At 42.1% G+C, this 17,671-nt stretch overlaps 1 long non-coding RNA gene across 2 annotated transcripts in view; it reads left to right on the top strand.

Annotated features, from left to right (window-relative positions):
• LOC149975859 (uncharacterized) overlaps positions 1–17,671 on the top strand; it is a 944,026-nt gene that overhangs the window by 11,698 nt on the left and 914,657 nt on the right. Inside the window, exon 3 of one of the 2 annotated variants that reach the window (XR_016487811.1) lies at positions 13,503–13,625. The exons of the other annotated variant lie outside the window; for it this stretch is intronic. This is a non-coding gene — a long non-coding RNA (uncharacterized LOC149975859). Of the gene's footprint in view, positions 1–13,502; positions 13,626–17,671 lie in introns of those variants that run through there. 2 annotated transcript variants of the gene reach the window in all.

A 17,671-nucleotide genomic window follows, 5' to 3' on the forward strand; every position in this document is an offset into this window, starting at 1 on the left:
GGCTGGGTTTCTGCTGATGTAAAAAGGAATTTATAAATACATTTCGTTGACTGATAATTGATCCTGAAAAGACATAAAATGAAGTACAATTTTCACCAAAACATGAGCTAAGTAGGGTTGTGTCAGCTTTCTGTAGCTAGACTGCCACATCTTTTTATAACATTTTAGTGTCAAAGTGAAACAGTAACAAATGCAACTTACCATTACGTTCACATAGTAGGTTATGTGCAATGAAACTATCAAGCTAGCTAACATGAAATACATTTTCATTCTACAGCAAAGTAACCCTGTAGCAAACATTACTGTTAGAGCAGTTATAACTTCTAGTCAAATTAAATCATGTAGCTAGCTAAACGCATGGCAGACTGCAAATATTTTAAGGAAATGGTTGTGATCATTTTAAGGAGAACAAAAAACGACTCTCATTTTAACATCACAGAAGAAGTTTCGCTATTCGCCATTCTCCAAGTTGTTTTGTTGTTTACTTGAAGAGATCTAGTTATCAAGACTCGCAGCCCCCCTCTTCCAATGCCTTGTGACTGTGAAATTCCCAAAAATTGAATTCTACAAGATGAAAAGCCAAAATGATTAAAACATCCTGGCATTTAAAGCATATTTGATTTTCAAAAATGTATATAACATAAAATGTTATTTTCGCATACTGAGAATACTGAGTTGGTTGTTTAGCAACAAAATCGACACGTGTGCAACTATGGGAAAAAATGTGCATGATATTTATATCTCTAACTTTCTCACTCATTTATTGTTATTTACAATTCATTCATGATTATCCATAATCATGGTAGTAGCCACATTAATGTAGAAGTGTTAAGAAGCATATTCTATTCTTATTTACAATAAAAGTGACTCCAAAATGGCACAATGCACTACCATTAATTTATATTGGGCACTAAATAATCCGAAACGCAACTAAAACAAACTGCAAATGCATCCAACAAGTTTGTAGAGTCAAGTTTGATGTAGTCATTTGCATGCTTGGAATATGGGACCAAATACTACACTTTGGAGCCAAAACACCAACTACTGTCCAAATACTTTTGGACCTCAGGCACATACACACATGTACACTATCTGTCACGTCCGTCGTAAGGAGGAGACCAAGGCGCAGCGTGGTAAGCGTACATTCTTGATTTATTAAACGAATGAACACTGAAACAAACTAACAAACAACCAAACCAAACGTGAAGCTATACACATGAGTGCTAACAGGCAACTACACATAGACAAGAACCCACAAAATACCCAAGGGAATATGACTACCTAAATATGGTCCCCAATCAGAGACAACGATAAACAGCTGCCTCTGATTGGGAACCAATTCAGGCCACCATAGACATACAAACACCTAGACTTACAAAAAAAACCTTGATATACAAAAACCTCTAGACAATACAAAAACTAACATACCCTCCCCTAGTCACACCCTGACCTAACCAAAATAATAAAGAAAACAAAGATAACTAAGGTCAGGGCGTGACACTGTCACATCGCACTTGTGTCACAAAGTTGACATTGTTGATGTCAGTTGAAGAATCAAGTTGACAACATGTCATGTATGTTATAACACCACTGGGGTCAAATTCTAATAAGAGCAGTTGATGACATTTCTGTTCATACAGTATGTCATTTTGGTGGCTGTGTCACTGATGCTGAAATTGAGCTGTTCTCACTTAATGGTTCTTCCTGTAAAAGTTGTGTCATACTGCAGCACACCTTGCAGGCTGCCGCAGAATTCTATGGTACATTATTTAAGTGTCAGTGATTGTTGCCATTAATGCCAGTTAGTGCTATTTTGACCACTAGAGGGCATCTTTGAGAAGCATTTGACAGTCTTTAATATTGGCTGTACTAGAGAATGAAAAACCTTTTTTGAAAGAACAAGGTATATGGGATTGATTTTAAGAAATTTAGCTTAATTGATTAATATTTGGGTGTTTCTATTCCAAGAAAAATGAAAAACAAAACCCTCTGGCTTTCACGCTGTTCAACGTGACTGGTCGGGAGTAGGCTACAGTACTAAGAGCAAAATAATCCTAACATTTCCAAACCCTAATTGTAGTCTAATTAATACCCAAACAGGGATTCGGTGAAAATGTAATATATAATTGATTTATCAAGAAAAGTCCCCATGCTTGTCTCAGAGCAGCGCGAAATGGTGCTGAAATAGTTGACCATACACGGGTAGGCTATTGCTTCTAATTTCAATATGCTTAAAATGCCACAATTTAAATGCCACCATTTTTTCAAATGTGAGAAAGGTAATAAGAGGTGATCTGCACTGCAAATTAAACGGACATTCTCAATGCTATATTCCACGTGTTCGCTCTCGCTCTCACACTTGCTGTCTTGACCTCTGAATGCTCCGCTATGAAAAGCCAACTGGCATTTACTCCTAAGGTGCTGACCGGTTGCACCCTCTATAACCACTGTTTATATTATTTGACCCTACTGTTCATCTATGAATGTTTGAACAGCTGGAAAAATGATCTAGCCTTTATGGCCATGTAATTTAATTCATGAACGCATAAAATCAACCAATGTCAGCCTTTTAAATGCTTTTTTTTTAAGTACCTTTTATTTAACTAGGCAAGTTAGTTAAGAACAAATTCTTATTTACAATGACGGCCTAAGAACAGTGGGTTAACTGCTTTGTTCAGGGGCAGAACGACAGAATTTTACCTTGTCAGCTCGGGGATTCCATCTAGCAACCTTTCGGTTACTGGCCCAATGTTCTAACCATGTTTAAAGTGCGTATGGGCGACGGAGAGAATGCATTTGACTATTAGCGCTTTCAGGAGGAATGGAAAATTGCATGTCAATTCATAAACCATGAGCCATCGAATCTCTTCCCAACTATTTTGCAATCTATATGGCTCTCCGCCAATAATTGCTTCTAAGTGGCACGCGCAAGAGACGGTAGTATTGTTTTTCCTTTTAGAGACTATAATACATGGCATCCAGGTCAGGATAACCAAAACATTTCTTTATTAAAGACTATCAGAAATAATGTTGCTACTTATTTATTTTGATCCAAAGCCATGAATGAGTAAGTCACTCAGCTTTATTTATGTAGGTGCCAAGGCTAATTGACTGCGCCATCGACTTGATCATTTAGCAGACATCTTATCTTGCTTATATTCAGTCAACACATATATCTTAAGAATATCATGGAATATAATTGAATATTTTGTTTCTCTCAGAATAATAACTGTAGGGTACCAGTTTTAGTAAGTAATATGCTACAGTCCAGTTACAGCTTCTTCTGTCTTTTTTTTCGGGTGAGCGTGCAGTACAGAGGAATAGCAATTCTTACACTATTGTTCTAAATTAAATCACCTTTTGCATCCTCATCATTCAGTTCATTGAAATTAAATTTTGAAGTCGGGCACAAATATCCGTTTCTGTTTGGTTAATATCGGCCATTCATTGTCAGGTGGAGACACATTAGGTCTTGGGACCCAAAAGTATAATCAGTACTCTAACTCCCCCTTGTGCTGGTCTGGAGCAATGAAGCAGTGAAGCAGGGAACCGTACTACACCACAAATGAACTCTAAATCCCGTGGCATAATCTCAAAACCTCTAATTGATGAACCACTGTATACAATCTAATATTGCTCCACATCAAATAAGTTTGCCTTGAGTTGAATAAATATTTAAATGCATCAACATGACCATACATAACTCAATAGAATTATGAATGAATAAATAAACATAGATAAATAAAATGTGAGGCAATTAAAATGCTGTTCTTTGCTCAAGCAAAGAGTACAAGAGGCCTGTCTCTTTGAGTGGATGGTTACGTAAAAAGAGAATTGCAGTGGGCTAGGCCGTACACAAAGCACTTCACTTTCATTTCCATCCCTGACACCAGGCAAACCTGTCCCTTTGCCTAAGCACATTGTAATTAACCTCGGGCAGCTGATGGTCAGGCAGAAGCCGAACACATTCAACAGTCAAAAAGTAGTTTCCGTAACTCCGGGATGATGATGATGACGCTGAACTCTTAATGCTGAAATGCTATTGCCCCTTGTTTGGCTCAATATTACTGAACACCGAGTGGTGAATTCATCCATACATATTTTAAGTATAACCTAATGCAAGGAACAAACTGTATTACTAGTGTTGTGTTTTTTCAGAGTAAGCATTATCAAAGAGAGGGCAATGATGCAAATGACTGGGGCGTTCTGTTGGTTATCGCCTGTATCCTTGAAGCTGTTTACGGCACACTGACACCTGGATTCTTTCCGCAGTTTTTTCTCTTTTTCACCAGGTTTTATATTTATTTACTTTCATATCCTATTCATTCTCTAAATGGTTTAATAATCCATTTCAATGCTGTGTCCTCCAAATGGCTCTCCCTAGAAACCTGCTCTACATAACAGCATTATATATTATATACAAACTCTATGAAATGGAATATTACTCCGTTTCAGACCAAGCTTAAAGAACGCCCATGGGCAGAGTCAAAGGTCAAACTGACCAGCACACCTGTCAGAGTTCTGTCACAGTTGGGTTTGGTTGTCAAGGTAACTCATTTATATTATTTCGGTCAAGGGCACTTTATTCTGGGGATATTTTTCAGTCCTTGCACCTACTGTATATCTATGCTGATGTAAACAATCATTTTACAATCAAGCAAACAGTAAACACCTTCCAGATTCCCTGCATTGAAAAAGAAAGGGCTATAGGCATACATTTATGGACAGATACACAAGCTTTAAAAGTGGCATTACTTTTGCCCAACAGTACATACAGTATAAGGAACTCCCTCAATGCCTTACTCCTGTATATCCATTGATACTCATGATCCAATGCTACTTGATCTGAAACTTCAATGCAAACGCATTTAAACCTCTCTTTGCCCATTTGCCATGTTCTCTCTCGCTCTCTCTCTATAACCTATAAGCAGGTGAGAGACGAACTATCTGACCAGCGTGTCTGCGGCTGCTAATTGTGATCCGGTTGGAAGCAGACAGTGATGCTAGCCGCATGTTATTGCCGTGGCAATCCACCTGACAAGGCCGTGACGGGTCCGTCTGCCCACGGAAGTGCGGGGACATTGTCGCGGTAAAAGGTCTGACACAGGGCTTTCTCTGCCCTCCTCCTGGATCCTTGGATCCTACACTCCCAGGGGCTCTTTTGCTGTAGTGGCACAATGTGACTATCTGTGCCTGTGCAGCTGTCACAATTCATTCTCTACGGCTGCTGAGTGCCTAGGGTGCAGAAAATGTATTTATTTCAGCAGGAAAATATAGTCTCCCGTAGAGGTCCATGAGCGATGTGCCATCACACAATCATAGAGGTACATGTTTCTCTTTTGTTGTGCTGCCACATCAGTGTTCCACTCCAGAACATGGACATTTCTAATCGCTCTAGTCTTGTTGAAGTCTACCGGCGTATTGCCTTGTCATTGTACTTCTATATAAGTACAATGATGATATCACATCTTTCCCAGTCAGAGGGCCTGTCTTGCATTCTTATCCACTGTACTTCTAAAAGCTCACAACCAACAAATAAACTGGAGACTAGAAGTATGATGGAGTCCACGCAGTCTTTTACCATTATAGCCCAATTGTCTTACAGTTATAGGCTTGTTTACCACATGGTCCAAGATCGGTGTCCAAGACCTACACCACTCTCACCATTTTCCCACACCGGAGGGAACTGACACAAAACTCATGATCTGGAGCAGACAGTACCAATCTTCTCTCTCTGGTTTACATGATTCCCTGTGCAGAGCATTTTTTTTTTTTTATTTACACAAATGAAATAAGGAGTAGTCGCTCTGACAAAATATACACTGGTCACTATGCAATTACTAAAGTGATAATGTAACATTGTTAATAAAATGTTATTACTATACAGGTGTAAGAGCAACTAACGCACCCTTGCAACAGGTAACAGACATTGGGTTTACTTTACCTCACTCCGTCCCTCCTTCCCTACCTTGCCTACTTTTCCTCTCTACCTTTACCCCCAACCCCTTTTCTTCCTTTTGTTATCCAGCTCTGAATGAAATAATCACCTAATGACATCCTGTCAGCGGCAGATCACATTAATCTTGGCATAAACAGCGCTATCGATAGAACCATTTTTAATGAAAGGCAGCGAAAAAGGAAGCCAGGCAGCAGTAATTGTTCTAATTTGTAGTTGAGCGATGGGTTTGGCAGTGCACAAATCACTCAGCCACACAAGCATACAAAAAGCGTCACGGCCAAGGGGCCAGGCTTCCCACTAACATAAACAGCCATTCAACTTACTGTAACTGGCAGATTTCAGCTGGGGTAAAGGTCCTGACTGTTTTCTCTGGGTAAAGCCTGGGATGAAGTTTATTTAAATAGCTGTCACAGCCTGTTGGACCTGTTAGGGCTTGCCCTATAGAGTATAAACTAACATATATTGATAATCAAACAGCAATCGTATTGGTAATAAACAACCTTAGTCACGGTAGCCAGGAGAAGGAGAGTAGAATGGATTAGCGCCATACTATATTTATGTTTCTTAGCCATATTTCAGTAGGTTTGAAGCATCAGCCAACCTCTTTGAATATTCTGTAAAGCACATATGGTATTGTATTAAACATTTTGAATTAAGTCCAAAGTTATGAAGCACTTGGAGGCCCAGTGCAGCAAAATAACTTAACGTCAGTCACTAATCCAGTTGCAGGTGTTCTGAAATTAAAGGTCAATTACACAAATGTGTGTGTCACAGATTTATTCAAATTAGTTTAAAATCACACCAAGGTAAATATACTTACCTGGGCAGAGTTCATCCATGTTTTGTTTGTTTCAACACTGAGATGCTCCTGTAGAGGGCTTGTTGAAATACAAATAAATGTACCTTATAGCCTGGAATCTGAATCAGGGAATAAACATTCTTTAGGCCAGTGTTTCCCTCAGCCTTAATCAAAGTTTTGAAATGCAATGACATATGTTCCACGAGGTGTCGACATGCATCTCCAGAGAAGGGGAAGGTAATCCATTGTTAATATACTACACACCTTTTAATTAGCCTGCAAACAAACATTGACTTCATGTTCCTGCAATGCTCCAGTCCATTAACCGTTCACTTGCTCCCGTTCAATGTCAATTCAAACAGGCTCTGAACCTGTATGTGACATTTTTTAGTTACAGAGCAACAGCGAGGATGCAGGATAGCTAGGCTAGCTAGGCTATGTGTTGACAGGGAGAGACACACAGCTAAAATAAGCAATATTATGACTTCCAGTCATTCAGAACCATCATTCAGAAGATTTGAGAAAGACTGTATTATTTTGATATCATAATTCTTAAACTCTGAGATTATAGAAGTGTACCTTCATTCTGAGAAGAGACTGTACCAAGGTTGGCGTTAGAATTTCACAATTTAAACTCAAGATTTACATTCAAATTACAGTTTTCTAGTATTCCCTTTTTGGAAACGACAAATAATGATAATCTTCCCCCTCAATGTCTCCCTCAGGGCCATACCAAGAGCTTTTACAGTAAGAAGAACATAACACACTGCATCTGGAAACCCAGTTCTTGCACTAGTAGCTTCATGAATTTACTGTCATCCTCTTCTCCCCCAGACAATGGCCATGCATGTCTTTTTAATTCTGTGGCTTATTAAAGGCCCAGTGCAGTCAAAAATGTGATTTCCTGTATTTTATATATACAGTGCCTTGCGAAAGTATTCGGCCCCCTTGAACTTTGCGACCTTTTGCCACATTTCAGGCTTCAAACATAAAGATATAAAACTGTATTTTTTTTGTGAAGAATCAACAACAAGTGGGACACAATCATGAAGTGGAACGACATTTATTGGATATTTCAAACTTTTTTAACAAATCAAAAACTGAAAAATTGGGCGTGCAAAATTATTTTTGCATCCGAAGTTTTCAATCACAGTACGGTACTTTATTGTTACCCTGAAATTATTTGATATTGAGATTTAATAAAGTAAAATAAATTTTAAAATGACTGCTTTTGGCCTTTAATAACAAATGATACTGAGTTGAATCAGTAAGAGCCAAAGCGAGAGAAGATTGGGTATTGGAGTCTGGAGAGGAATAGAATTGTAAATTACAAAGAGGACCATATAGATAGACACTCAAATGAGGGGGAAAAATTCAATCAGAGCAATTAAAGAGGAGGGCGGTGATTTCTCTTTCAGCAGTTATCAAATGGTGATGGAAGGATGATAGTTGATTAAACCAGTGACAGTGGGCTCACTCCCTCCCCATTCACTCCCAGACTCTGGCTCTCTTTATTTCCACTGGGACCTGAGCTGCATGGTGAATAGGTGATGGTGAGAATTGGGGCCAGAGAGAGTTGGCAGGAGCCAACAGGGGCCCCTGATTCTTAACAACTCTGTCATGGGACCATACAACCCAAGGGGCCAAGCTTACTTACAAAAACAGTGTTCCACTTTACGTAATGGTGTGAAAACACTGACATTTGTCGCTACTTCTCTTTATACACTGAACAAAAATGTAAACGAAACATGCAGATTTGACTGATTTACAGTTTCAATTTAAATAAATTAGGCCCTAATCTATGGATTTCACATAACTGGGAATACAGATAGGTAGGGGTGTGGATCAGAAAACCAGTCAGTATCTGGTGTGACCAGGATTTGCCTCATGCAGTGCGAAACATCTCCTTTGCATAGAATTGATCAGGCTGTTGACTGTGGCCTGTGGAATGTTGTCCTACTCCTCTTCAATGGCTATGCAAAGTTGCTGGATATTGGCGGGAACTGGAACGCACTGTCATACACGTTGATCCAGAGCGTCCCAAACATGCTCAATGGGTGACATGTCTGGTGAGTAAGCAGGCCATTATCAGCTTCCAGGAATTGTGTACAGATCGATCCTTACGACATGGGGCCGTGCATTATCATGCTGAAACAAGAGGTAATGGAGGCAGATTAATAGCATGACAATGGGCCTCAGGATCTTGTCACGGTATCTCTGTACATTCAAATTGCCATCGATAAAATGCAATTGTAAAAACAATTGTGAAAAATGCAAAAAAACAGTTGTTTGTAGCTTATGCCTGCCCATACCATGACCTCACCGCCACCATGGGGCACTCTTTTCACAACAATGACATCAGCAAACCTCGCCCACACAAACCCATACACGGTGTCTGTCATCTGCCCGGTACAGTTGAAACCGGGATTCATCCGTGAAGAGCACACTTCTCCAGCATGCTAGTGGCCATCGAAGGTGATTATTTGCCCACTGAAGTCAGTTACGACGTTGAACTGCAGTCAGGTTAAGACCCTGGTGAGAATGATGCACAGGCAGATGAGCTTCCCTGAGATGGTTTCTGACAGTTTGTGCAGAAATTTTGGTTTTGCAAACCCACAGTTTCATCAGCTGTCCGGGTGGTTGGTCTCAGACGATCCTGCAGGCGAAGAGGCCAGGTGTGGAGGTCCTGAGCTGGCGTGGTTACACGTGGTCTGCGGTTGTGAGGCCAGTTGGACGAATTCTCAAAAAAAATGTTGGAGGTGGCTTAGGGTATAGAAATTAACCTGTAGTGACACCCCATCCCGTGAAAGGGACCGGTGTCATCATCTGACACTAATTAGCATAACGCAACGGACATAAATCTTCCTAGAAAATCTTCCTATTCATGAAAATCACAAGTGAAATATATTGGAACACAGCTTAGCCTTTTGTTAATCATCCTGTCATCTCAGATTTTCAAAATATGCTTTACAGCCAACGCTGTGTAAGTTTATCATAGCCTAGCATAGCATTATGTCTTGCTAGCAGTAGGCAACCTTGTCACGGAAATCAGAAAAGCAATCAAATTAAATCGTTTACCTTTGATGAACTTCGGATGTTTTCACTCACGAGATTCCCAGGTAGACAGCTAAAGTTCATTTTTTTCCCAAAATATTATTTTTGTAGGCGAAATAGCTCTGTTTGTTCTTCACGTTTGGCTGAGAAATCGCCCGAAATTGCAGTCACCACAACGCCGAAAAATATTCCAAATTAGCTCCATAATATCGACAGAAACAAACGTTGTTTAGAATCCATCCTCAAGGTGTTTTTGTAATATCTATTCGATAATATATCTGTTGGGACAATTCGTTTTTCTCTAGGACCGATTGGAATAATGGCTACCTCTGTATTTTACGCGAGAATCTCTCTCGGAGCCACCATGTGACCACTTACGCAATGTGGCCGCCTATGGCTATTCTTCAACAGAAATGCGTAAAGCTACGTCACAATGCTGTAGACACCTTGGGGAATACGTAGAAAGCGTAAGCTCGTTGATGGTACATTCACAGCTGAATAGGGAGTCATTGGAACGCAGCACTTTCAAAACCTGGGGCACTTCCGGATTGGATTTTTCTCAGGCTTTCGCCTGCAACATCAGTTCTGTTATACTCACAGACAATATATTTACAGTTTTGGAAACGTTAGTGTTTTCTATCCAAAGCTGTCAATTATATGCATATTCTAGCATATTTTCCAGACAAAATATCCCGTTTAAAACGGGAACGTTTTTTTTCCAAAAATGAAAATACTGCCCCCTAACACCAAGAGGTTAACATTACATTCTCTGGCAACAGCTCTGATGGACATTCCTGCAGTCAGCATGCCAATTGCATGCTCCCTCAAAACAAGATATCTGTGATAATATTGTGCTGATGATGCCAGGTGCCATAGCAGTCTCTTTCTGCTGTAAAGCAGAGGGTCACCAAGCATGTGGTGCAGGTGATGGGGGACTTCATTTTGCAAAGAACACAGCGACGCCTCCATGCTGTGCCCTTTTGGCCCTGAGGCACATCCATGCCTGCAGACATAAATTTGGGCAGATGAACACCACTTGTGGCAGGAGCAGAAGGGACAAAGGTAGAGGGGCCAGAACGTGGTGCAGTTGTGCTGTGGTGCTGTAGCCAGCAAGCTCCTTGATGAGCAGCTCTCTGAAGGCTAGCTGTGAGATGGGGGCTTTCCACAGCTCTTAGCCATTTCCTTGTGTAGGATGAATGCATTCACCACAGCAATGTCGATAAAATGATAGAAGAAGGTCTTGTACCATTTCATCGTCTTATGGAGAACATTGTAATAGGCTATCAGCGTATCTGACAAGTCCACACCTCCCATGCTCTTATTGTAGTCCTTTATTGCAGTTGGAATGGGGACATTTGTTGCGGTCCATGCCCCAGTAGCGCTGAGACAACAGGTGTCCGGCTGGTTCAACTTGCAGACAAAGGAATCCAAAAAGCTACTGCTAAACTTAGTTAAAACAAGTCAAACTACGTTTCTATTAAATCCTCAGGTACCCTAAAATGTAAATGAACTATAATATTTCATACGGAAAGAAGTATGTTCAATAGAAAAGTAAAATTAGCAATTGTGCATCCTCTTCATTACGCACCCACAGACCAATTTCCAACTGTGACTCCCAGTACCAAAACATTTCTTCCTCGTTTTGGAAGAAACAAGCCTGAAACCTTGAACAAAGACTATTGACATCTACTGGAAGCTATGGGAATTGCAATCTGGGAGCTGGAATTACATAGGACCTGTGGATTTCCATTGAAAGAGCATGGGATCTCAAAAAAAAACTAAGTATTTAAGTACTAAGTATTTCCAATGATACCAATTTTATAAGTTATAGCATAGTAATGCCAATGATTTTGGAATAAGATGTTCGACCAGCAGGTGTCCACATACATTTGGTCATGTAGTGGAGTTTGACAACCCTATTCGTAAGCTTTTAAATTATATAAATCTCAACTGTTTATTATTTCCAGTGATAAAGACATGGATATATCATGGTATGATGGGGTATGCAAAATGGGTCAAATTTGAGCTCCTTTATCTCTTGAATGTTTTGGCATTGAGGTCCAAAAAGTCACTTTCTGAGCACTTCTACAATGGGCATTACTGTATGTATGGAAGGTTTTGTTCAAATCAAAAAGGGTGCTGTCAAAAAGTGATTGAATTCAAATGGATTTATTCCTGAAGATATGAGCACAGGGATGTTAGCATGTGGACATATTATACTACATCATGTTTGGCCATGCACATATGAGCAACAGGAGTGAAGATATTTATATGGATAAATATAATAACTTAACCCATAACAGTTTAAACCCTGTCTAATGTACAGTCCTGTGTTTTCACTTAAAGAGATTGTTCAACAATACATATTTAGATATTGGTTTTCATACGTTGAAAGACAAAAAGTGACTGGAATACACACTTTGTAGGCTATTCTCCACGCAGCCAGAGCAGTGTTGCACTTGCAAGAAAGCAGATTGGCTAGTGAAACCCACCCTCCGCCTTCTGATTGGACCAACAAACCATCAATCAACAGAAGTTGGGTGAGCTAGGGCCGTGAGGAGGTTTGGGGAGTAGCAAGTGTGAAATGGAATGGGATTTTTTTCACACACATATTTTAATAGCCTACCACCTTGGCTTAATGATATGGTCGCTAACATAGGCCTACTGCATTTCACCAAATTCTTGTTTAAAAAACATACAAATTTGTGCTTCAGAAACAAAAAGTTGCACATCTTGACTGTTGACCTGTTCCCAGGACCTGCTACCTTATCCCGGGCCTGCTGTTTTGACTTCTGAATGCTCGGCTGACATTTACTCCTGAGGTGCTGACCTGTTGAACCCACTATAACCACTGTGATAATTATTTGAACGTGCGGGTCATCTATGAACGTTTGCCATTCTTGAAGAACGATCTAGCCTTAATGGCCATGTACTCTTATAATCTTCACCAGCACAGCCAGAAGAGGACTGGCCACCCTTCAGAGCCTGGTTTTGCTCTAGGTTTCTTCTGAGGTTCCTGCCTTTCTAGGGAGTTTTTCCTAGCCACCATTCTTCTATATCTGCATCGCTCTGCTTATGTAAAAAGTGCTTTTATTTTATTGATTGATTTATTATAGGGCTGACCCCATTTAGTAGACTAGTCGATTGTTTGGTCAATAGGGTGTTGGTCGACCAAGATTTCTTTAGTCGAGCAGGAGCAAAACAAATTCAAATAAAAAATATCATAGTGTACAAGACATACAGTATGTCTGTGGATTGATCCATTGTGGAGGCCTTGGGGATGGAACAGTCCATCAGTGTCACGCCCTGGCCTTAGTATTCTGTGTTTTCTTTATTATGTTGGTTAGGCCAGGGTGTGACATGGGTGATTTGTGTGTCTTGTTTTGTCTAGGGGTTTTGTAGTCTATGGGGTTGTGTTCAGTTGAGTGTTCTAGGTAAGTCTATGGTTGCCTGGAGTGGTTCTCAATCAGAGGCATGTGTTTATCGTTGTCTCTGATTGGGAACCATATTTAGGCAGCCATATTCTTTAGGTATTTTGTGGGTGAATGTTCCTGTCTCTGTGTTTTGCACCAGTTAGGACTGTTTCGGTTTTTCCACGTTTTCTTATTTTGTATAGTGTTTACGTTTTCGTCTTTATTAAAGATGTTTATAAATAACCACGCTGCATTTTGGCCCTCCTTCCTTTCCCAGGAATAAAACCGTTACTGAATCACCCACCACAACAGGACCAAGCGGCGTGGTGACAGGCAGCGGCAGCAGGAGCAGTGCAAGGAGGAATGGACATGGGATGATGTGTTGGACGGCAAGGGTTGCTACACTTGGGAGGAGATCCTGGCGGGAAAGGATCACCTCCCATGGGAACAGGTGGAGGCAGCTAGGAGAGCAGAGGCAGCCGGAGAGAGGAGCCGGCGATACGAGGGAACACGGCTGGCAAGGAAGCCCGAGAGTCAGCCCCAAACATTTATTGGGCGGGGGCACACAGGAAGTATGGCGAAGCCAGGTAGGAGACCTGTGCCAACTTCCTGTGCTTACCGGGGGGCTAGAGAGACCGGGCAGGCACCGTGTTATGATGTGGAGCGCACGGTGTCCCCAGTGCGGGTGCATAGCCCGGTGCGGTACATACCAGCTCCTCGTATCGGCCGGGCTAGAGTGGGCATCGAGCCAGGTGCCATGAAGCCGGCTCTACGCATCTGGTCTCATTGGGCCGGCGTACATGGCACCAGCCTTACGCATGGTGTCTCCGGTTCGCCTGCACAGCCCAGTGCGGGCTATTCGACCTCGCCGCACTGGCAGGGCGACCGGGAGCATTCATCAACCAGGTAAGGTTAGGCAGGCTCTGTGCTCAAGAGTTCCAGTGCGCCTGCACGGTTCAGTCCATCCAGTGCCGCATCCACACACCAGCCCTCCGGTGGCAGCTCCCCGCACCAGGCTTCCTGTGCGTGTCCAGAGCCCAGTACTAACTGTTCCTCCTCCCCGCACTCACCCTGAGGTGCGTATCCTCGGCCCAGTACCACCAGTGCCGGCACCATGCACCAGGCCTACAGTGCGCCTCGTCTGTCCAGAGCGGCCAGAGTCTCCCGTCTGTCCAGAGCGGCCAGAGTCTCCCGTCTGTCCAGAGCGGCCAGAGTCTCCCGTCTGTCCAGAGCGGCCAGAGTCTCCCGTCTGTCCAGAGCGGCCAGAGTCTCCCGTCTGTCCAGAGCGGCCAGAGTCTCCCGTCTGTCCAGAGCGGCCAGAGTCTCCCGTCTGTCCAGAGCGGCCAGAGTCTCCCGTCTGTCCAGAGCCGCCAGTCAGCTAGGAGCCGCCATTGAGCCAGGATCCGCCAGAGCCGTCAACCTGCTTGAGCTACCCCTCAGTCCCGAGCTACCCCTCAGTCCCGAGCTACCCCTCAGTCCCGAGCTACCCCTCAGTCCCGAGCTGTCCCTCAGTCCAGTGGGGCCCTTTGTTAAGGTTACTAGGCCAAGGTCGGCGGCGAGGGTCGCCACTCAAGGGACGCTAAGTAAGCGGACTGAGACTGTGTTGGAGTGGGGTCCACGTCCCGCGCCAGAGCCGCCACCGTGGACAGACGCCCACCCAGACCCTCCCCTATGGGTTTAGGTGTGCGGCCGGGGGGGGGGGGGGGGTACTGTCACGCCCTGGCCTTAGTATTCTGTGTTTTCTTTATTATGTTGGTTAGGCCAGAGTGTGACATGGGTGATTTATGTGTCTTGTTTTGTCCATGGGGTTGTGTTCGGTTGAGTGTTCTAGGTAAGTCTATGGTTGCCTGGAGTGGTTCTCAATCAGAGGCAGGTGTTTATCGTTGTCTCTGATTGGGAACCATATTTAGGCAGCTACTGTAATTCGGACAGCGATTTAGATTAACAAGAATTTCAGCTTTCAGCCGATATAAGATACTTATACAGTATTACCTAAATGTTTCAAATCCATAATTGTATGATTATTTATTTGAATTGCGCGCCCTCCAGCTTCACCGGAAGTTGTCCCGCTAGAGAGACTCCTATCCTAATTAACCACCATCGAGATGTAGGCCTAAGAGCACATCCTTTTTAGTCTTACTTAGGCCTAAAGTTCATTACTTCTATAGGCTACTGTATCAATCACTCATTAATTTGTTCATGTTGTGACACCGCAGATGAGTCATTCATGATTTGAAATGCAATCAAGCATTTTAGTTTTAAAATTAAATAAAGCGAGCCTTGAATAATTAGCTTAAACAATAAATAAACAGTTTCATTTCGGAAATGGCATTCACGAATGAATGCGACTCTTTTTAGTCTTTTCTGTAATAAAGGCTTAATAAGAAACATTACAGCAGACTCTCTTTACTTAATTTAGTGTTGTTCAGAGTTTGTCAAAACCAATTTATTGATGTGATTATGATATGCTATAGGCACGGCCTATGGCGGCAGATTGACGAGGGCGGCATTTTCTGAGCTACAATGACCAAGGCACACTTCCAACAACAACACGTAAAACCTCACATAATTCTGCCCAAAAACAATGACAATTTCTCTCAACCAGCTGCATATGGGCTTTTTTATGTGAGCGCTGAAGCCGCCCTTTGAAAAGCAGTGCCCACTGTCAAAGGAATGAGCGCAAAATATTTTGCCTGTCCATTGCCAGCGCGCCTCTCCAGGGTGCTGTCTATGCAGCGCTCCACCAACGTTCAGTCAAAACAAATGATCTAACATAAATCATGTAGCATATAAAGTACATGGTACAAAGAGTATGTGGCTTTTTCTGAAGATTACAGGCTGGAGATAAAATGTATGACAATGCAATGAGAAGGACACTATTTACATCATGCAGATTTCTCCGATCAAATAGCCTAACCTAAATGGCGCTCAATCAAATAAAACATTTGCTGTCATGTTAACAAAGCAACATATCCTCTAAAAACAGATTTCCAAGATGGCGTAGCAGTCAAACGTCTTTGTCCTTCGTCTTGTCGTTTCCCATGTGTATATATATTTTTCTTTGCGTATCTTTTTTATATTTTTCTAAACCTCAACTTCAAAATACTCTCCTGCAACCCGCCTCACCCAATGTGGTGTGGATCTGTTTTTTTCGAAAGTATTTTTATTTACCTCGGAACCGGAATCCAGCTCATTAGCTACTAGCTAGTAGTCAGCTAACCACTGCTAGTGGTCATCAGCTAACCTTTAGCTCAGAAAGCTCTGGGAAGGATTTCAACTGGATGTTTAACATTGCTGCGTGGACTTCCATTCAGCCACAAGGGCATTAGTGAGGTTGGGCACTGATATTGGGCGATTAGGCCTGGCTCGCAGTCAGTGTTCCAATTCATTCCAAAGGTGTTCGATGGGGTTGAGGTCAGGGCTCGTGCCGGCCAGTCAAGTTTTTCCACACTAATCTCGACAAACCATTTCTTTGTTGACCTCGCTTTGTGCCCGGGGGCATTGTCATGCTGAAACAGGAAAGTGCCTTCCCCAAACTGTTGCCACAAAGTTGGAAGCACAGAATCGTCTAGAATGTCATAGTATGTTGTAGGGTTAAGATTTCCATTCACTGGAACTAAGGGGCTTAACCACAACCATGCTAAACCTATTTCATAAAGCTCCCGACGAACAGTTCTTGTGCTGACGTTACTTCCAGAGGCAGTTTGGAACTCGGTAGTGAGCATTGCAGCTGAGGACAGACAATTTTTATGCGCTATGCACTTCAGCGCTCCCATTCTGTGAGCTTGTGTGGCCTACCACTTCGCAGCTGAGCCGTTGTTGCTCCTAAAGTTTGATTTCACAATAACAGCACTTACAGTTGACCCGGGGCAGCTATAGCAGGGCAGATATTTGACAAACAGACTTGTTGGAAAGGTGGCATCCAATGACAGTGCCACGTTGAAAGTCACTGAGCTCTCAAGTAAGGCCATTCTACTGCCAATATTTGTCTTGCATGGCTGTGTTTTATAAACCTGGCTGCAACGGGTTTTGCTGAAATAGCCGAATCCACTAATTTGAAGGGGTGTCTGCATACTTTTGTATATATAGTGTATTCTCATTTCTGGGGGGAAAAAGGTACAATCTGCTACATCCATTTTTGTAATTAGGAATTAATAATATGTACCCATTGATTCATAGCTTATAAATCCTTAATGAGCTTAGTTCAACTGTCATACCCTATCAGAACCTAAAATACAAGCTTGTTTTACTTCTTTGTTTGTAAACAAATATAGTCTCAAAACATGGTGGGTCCGTACTTACAAACACAAGCAACCATTTAAATTTAAACAAGTTCTAGAGGACAAAATGTGTATCAGCCACTTAAAATGTACATGCATGTGATAAAACGCTAAATTGTAGCTGGTCCTATCAGATAACATGGCACACATTAGCCCAATGCAAACC

This window comes from Oncorhynchus mykiss, chromosome 17 (assembly GCF_057628025.1).
Source record: "Oncorhynchus mykiss isolate SJ-2025 chromosome 17, ASM5762802v1, whole genome shotgun sequence".
NCBI classification, from domain to species: Eukaryota; Metazoa; Chordata; class Actinopteri; order Salmoniformes; family Salmonidae; genus Oncorhynchus; species Oncorhynchus mykiss.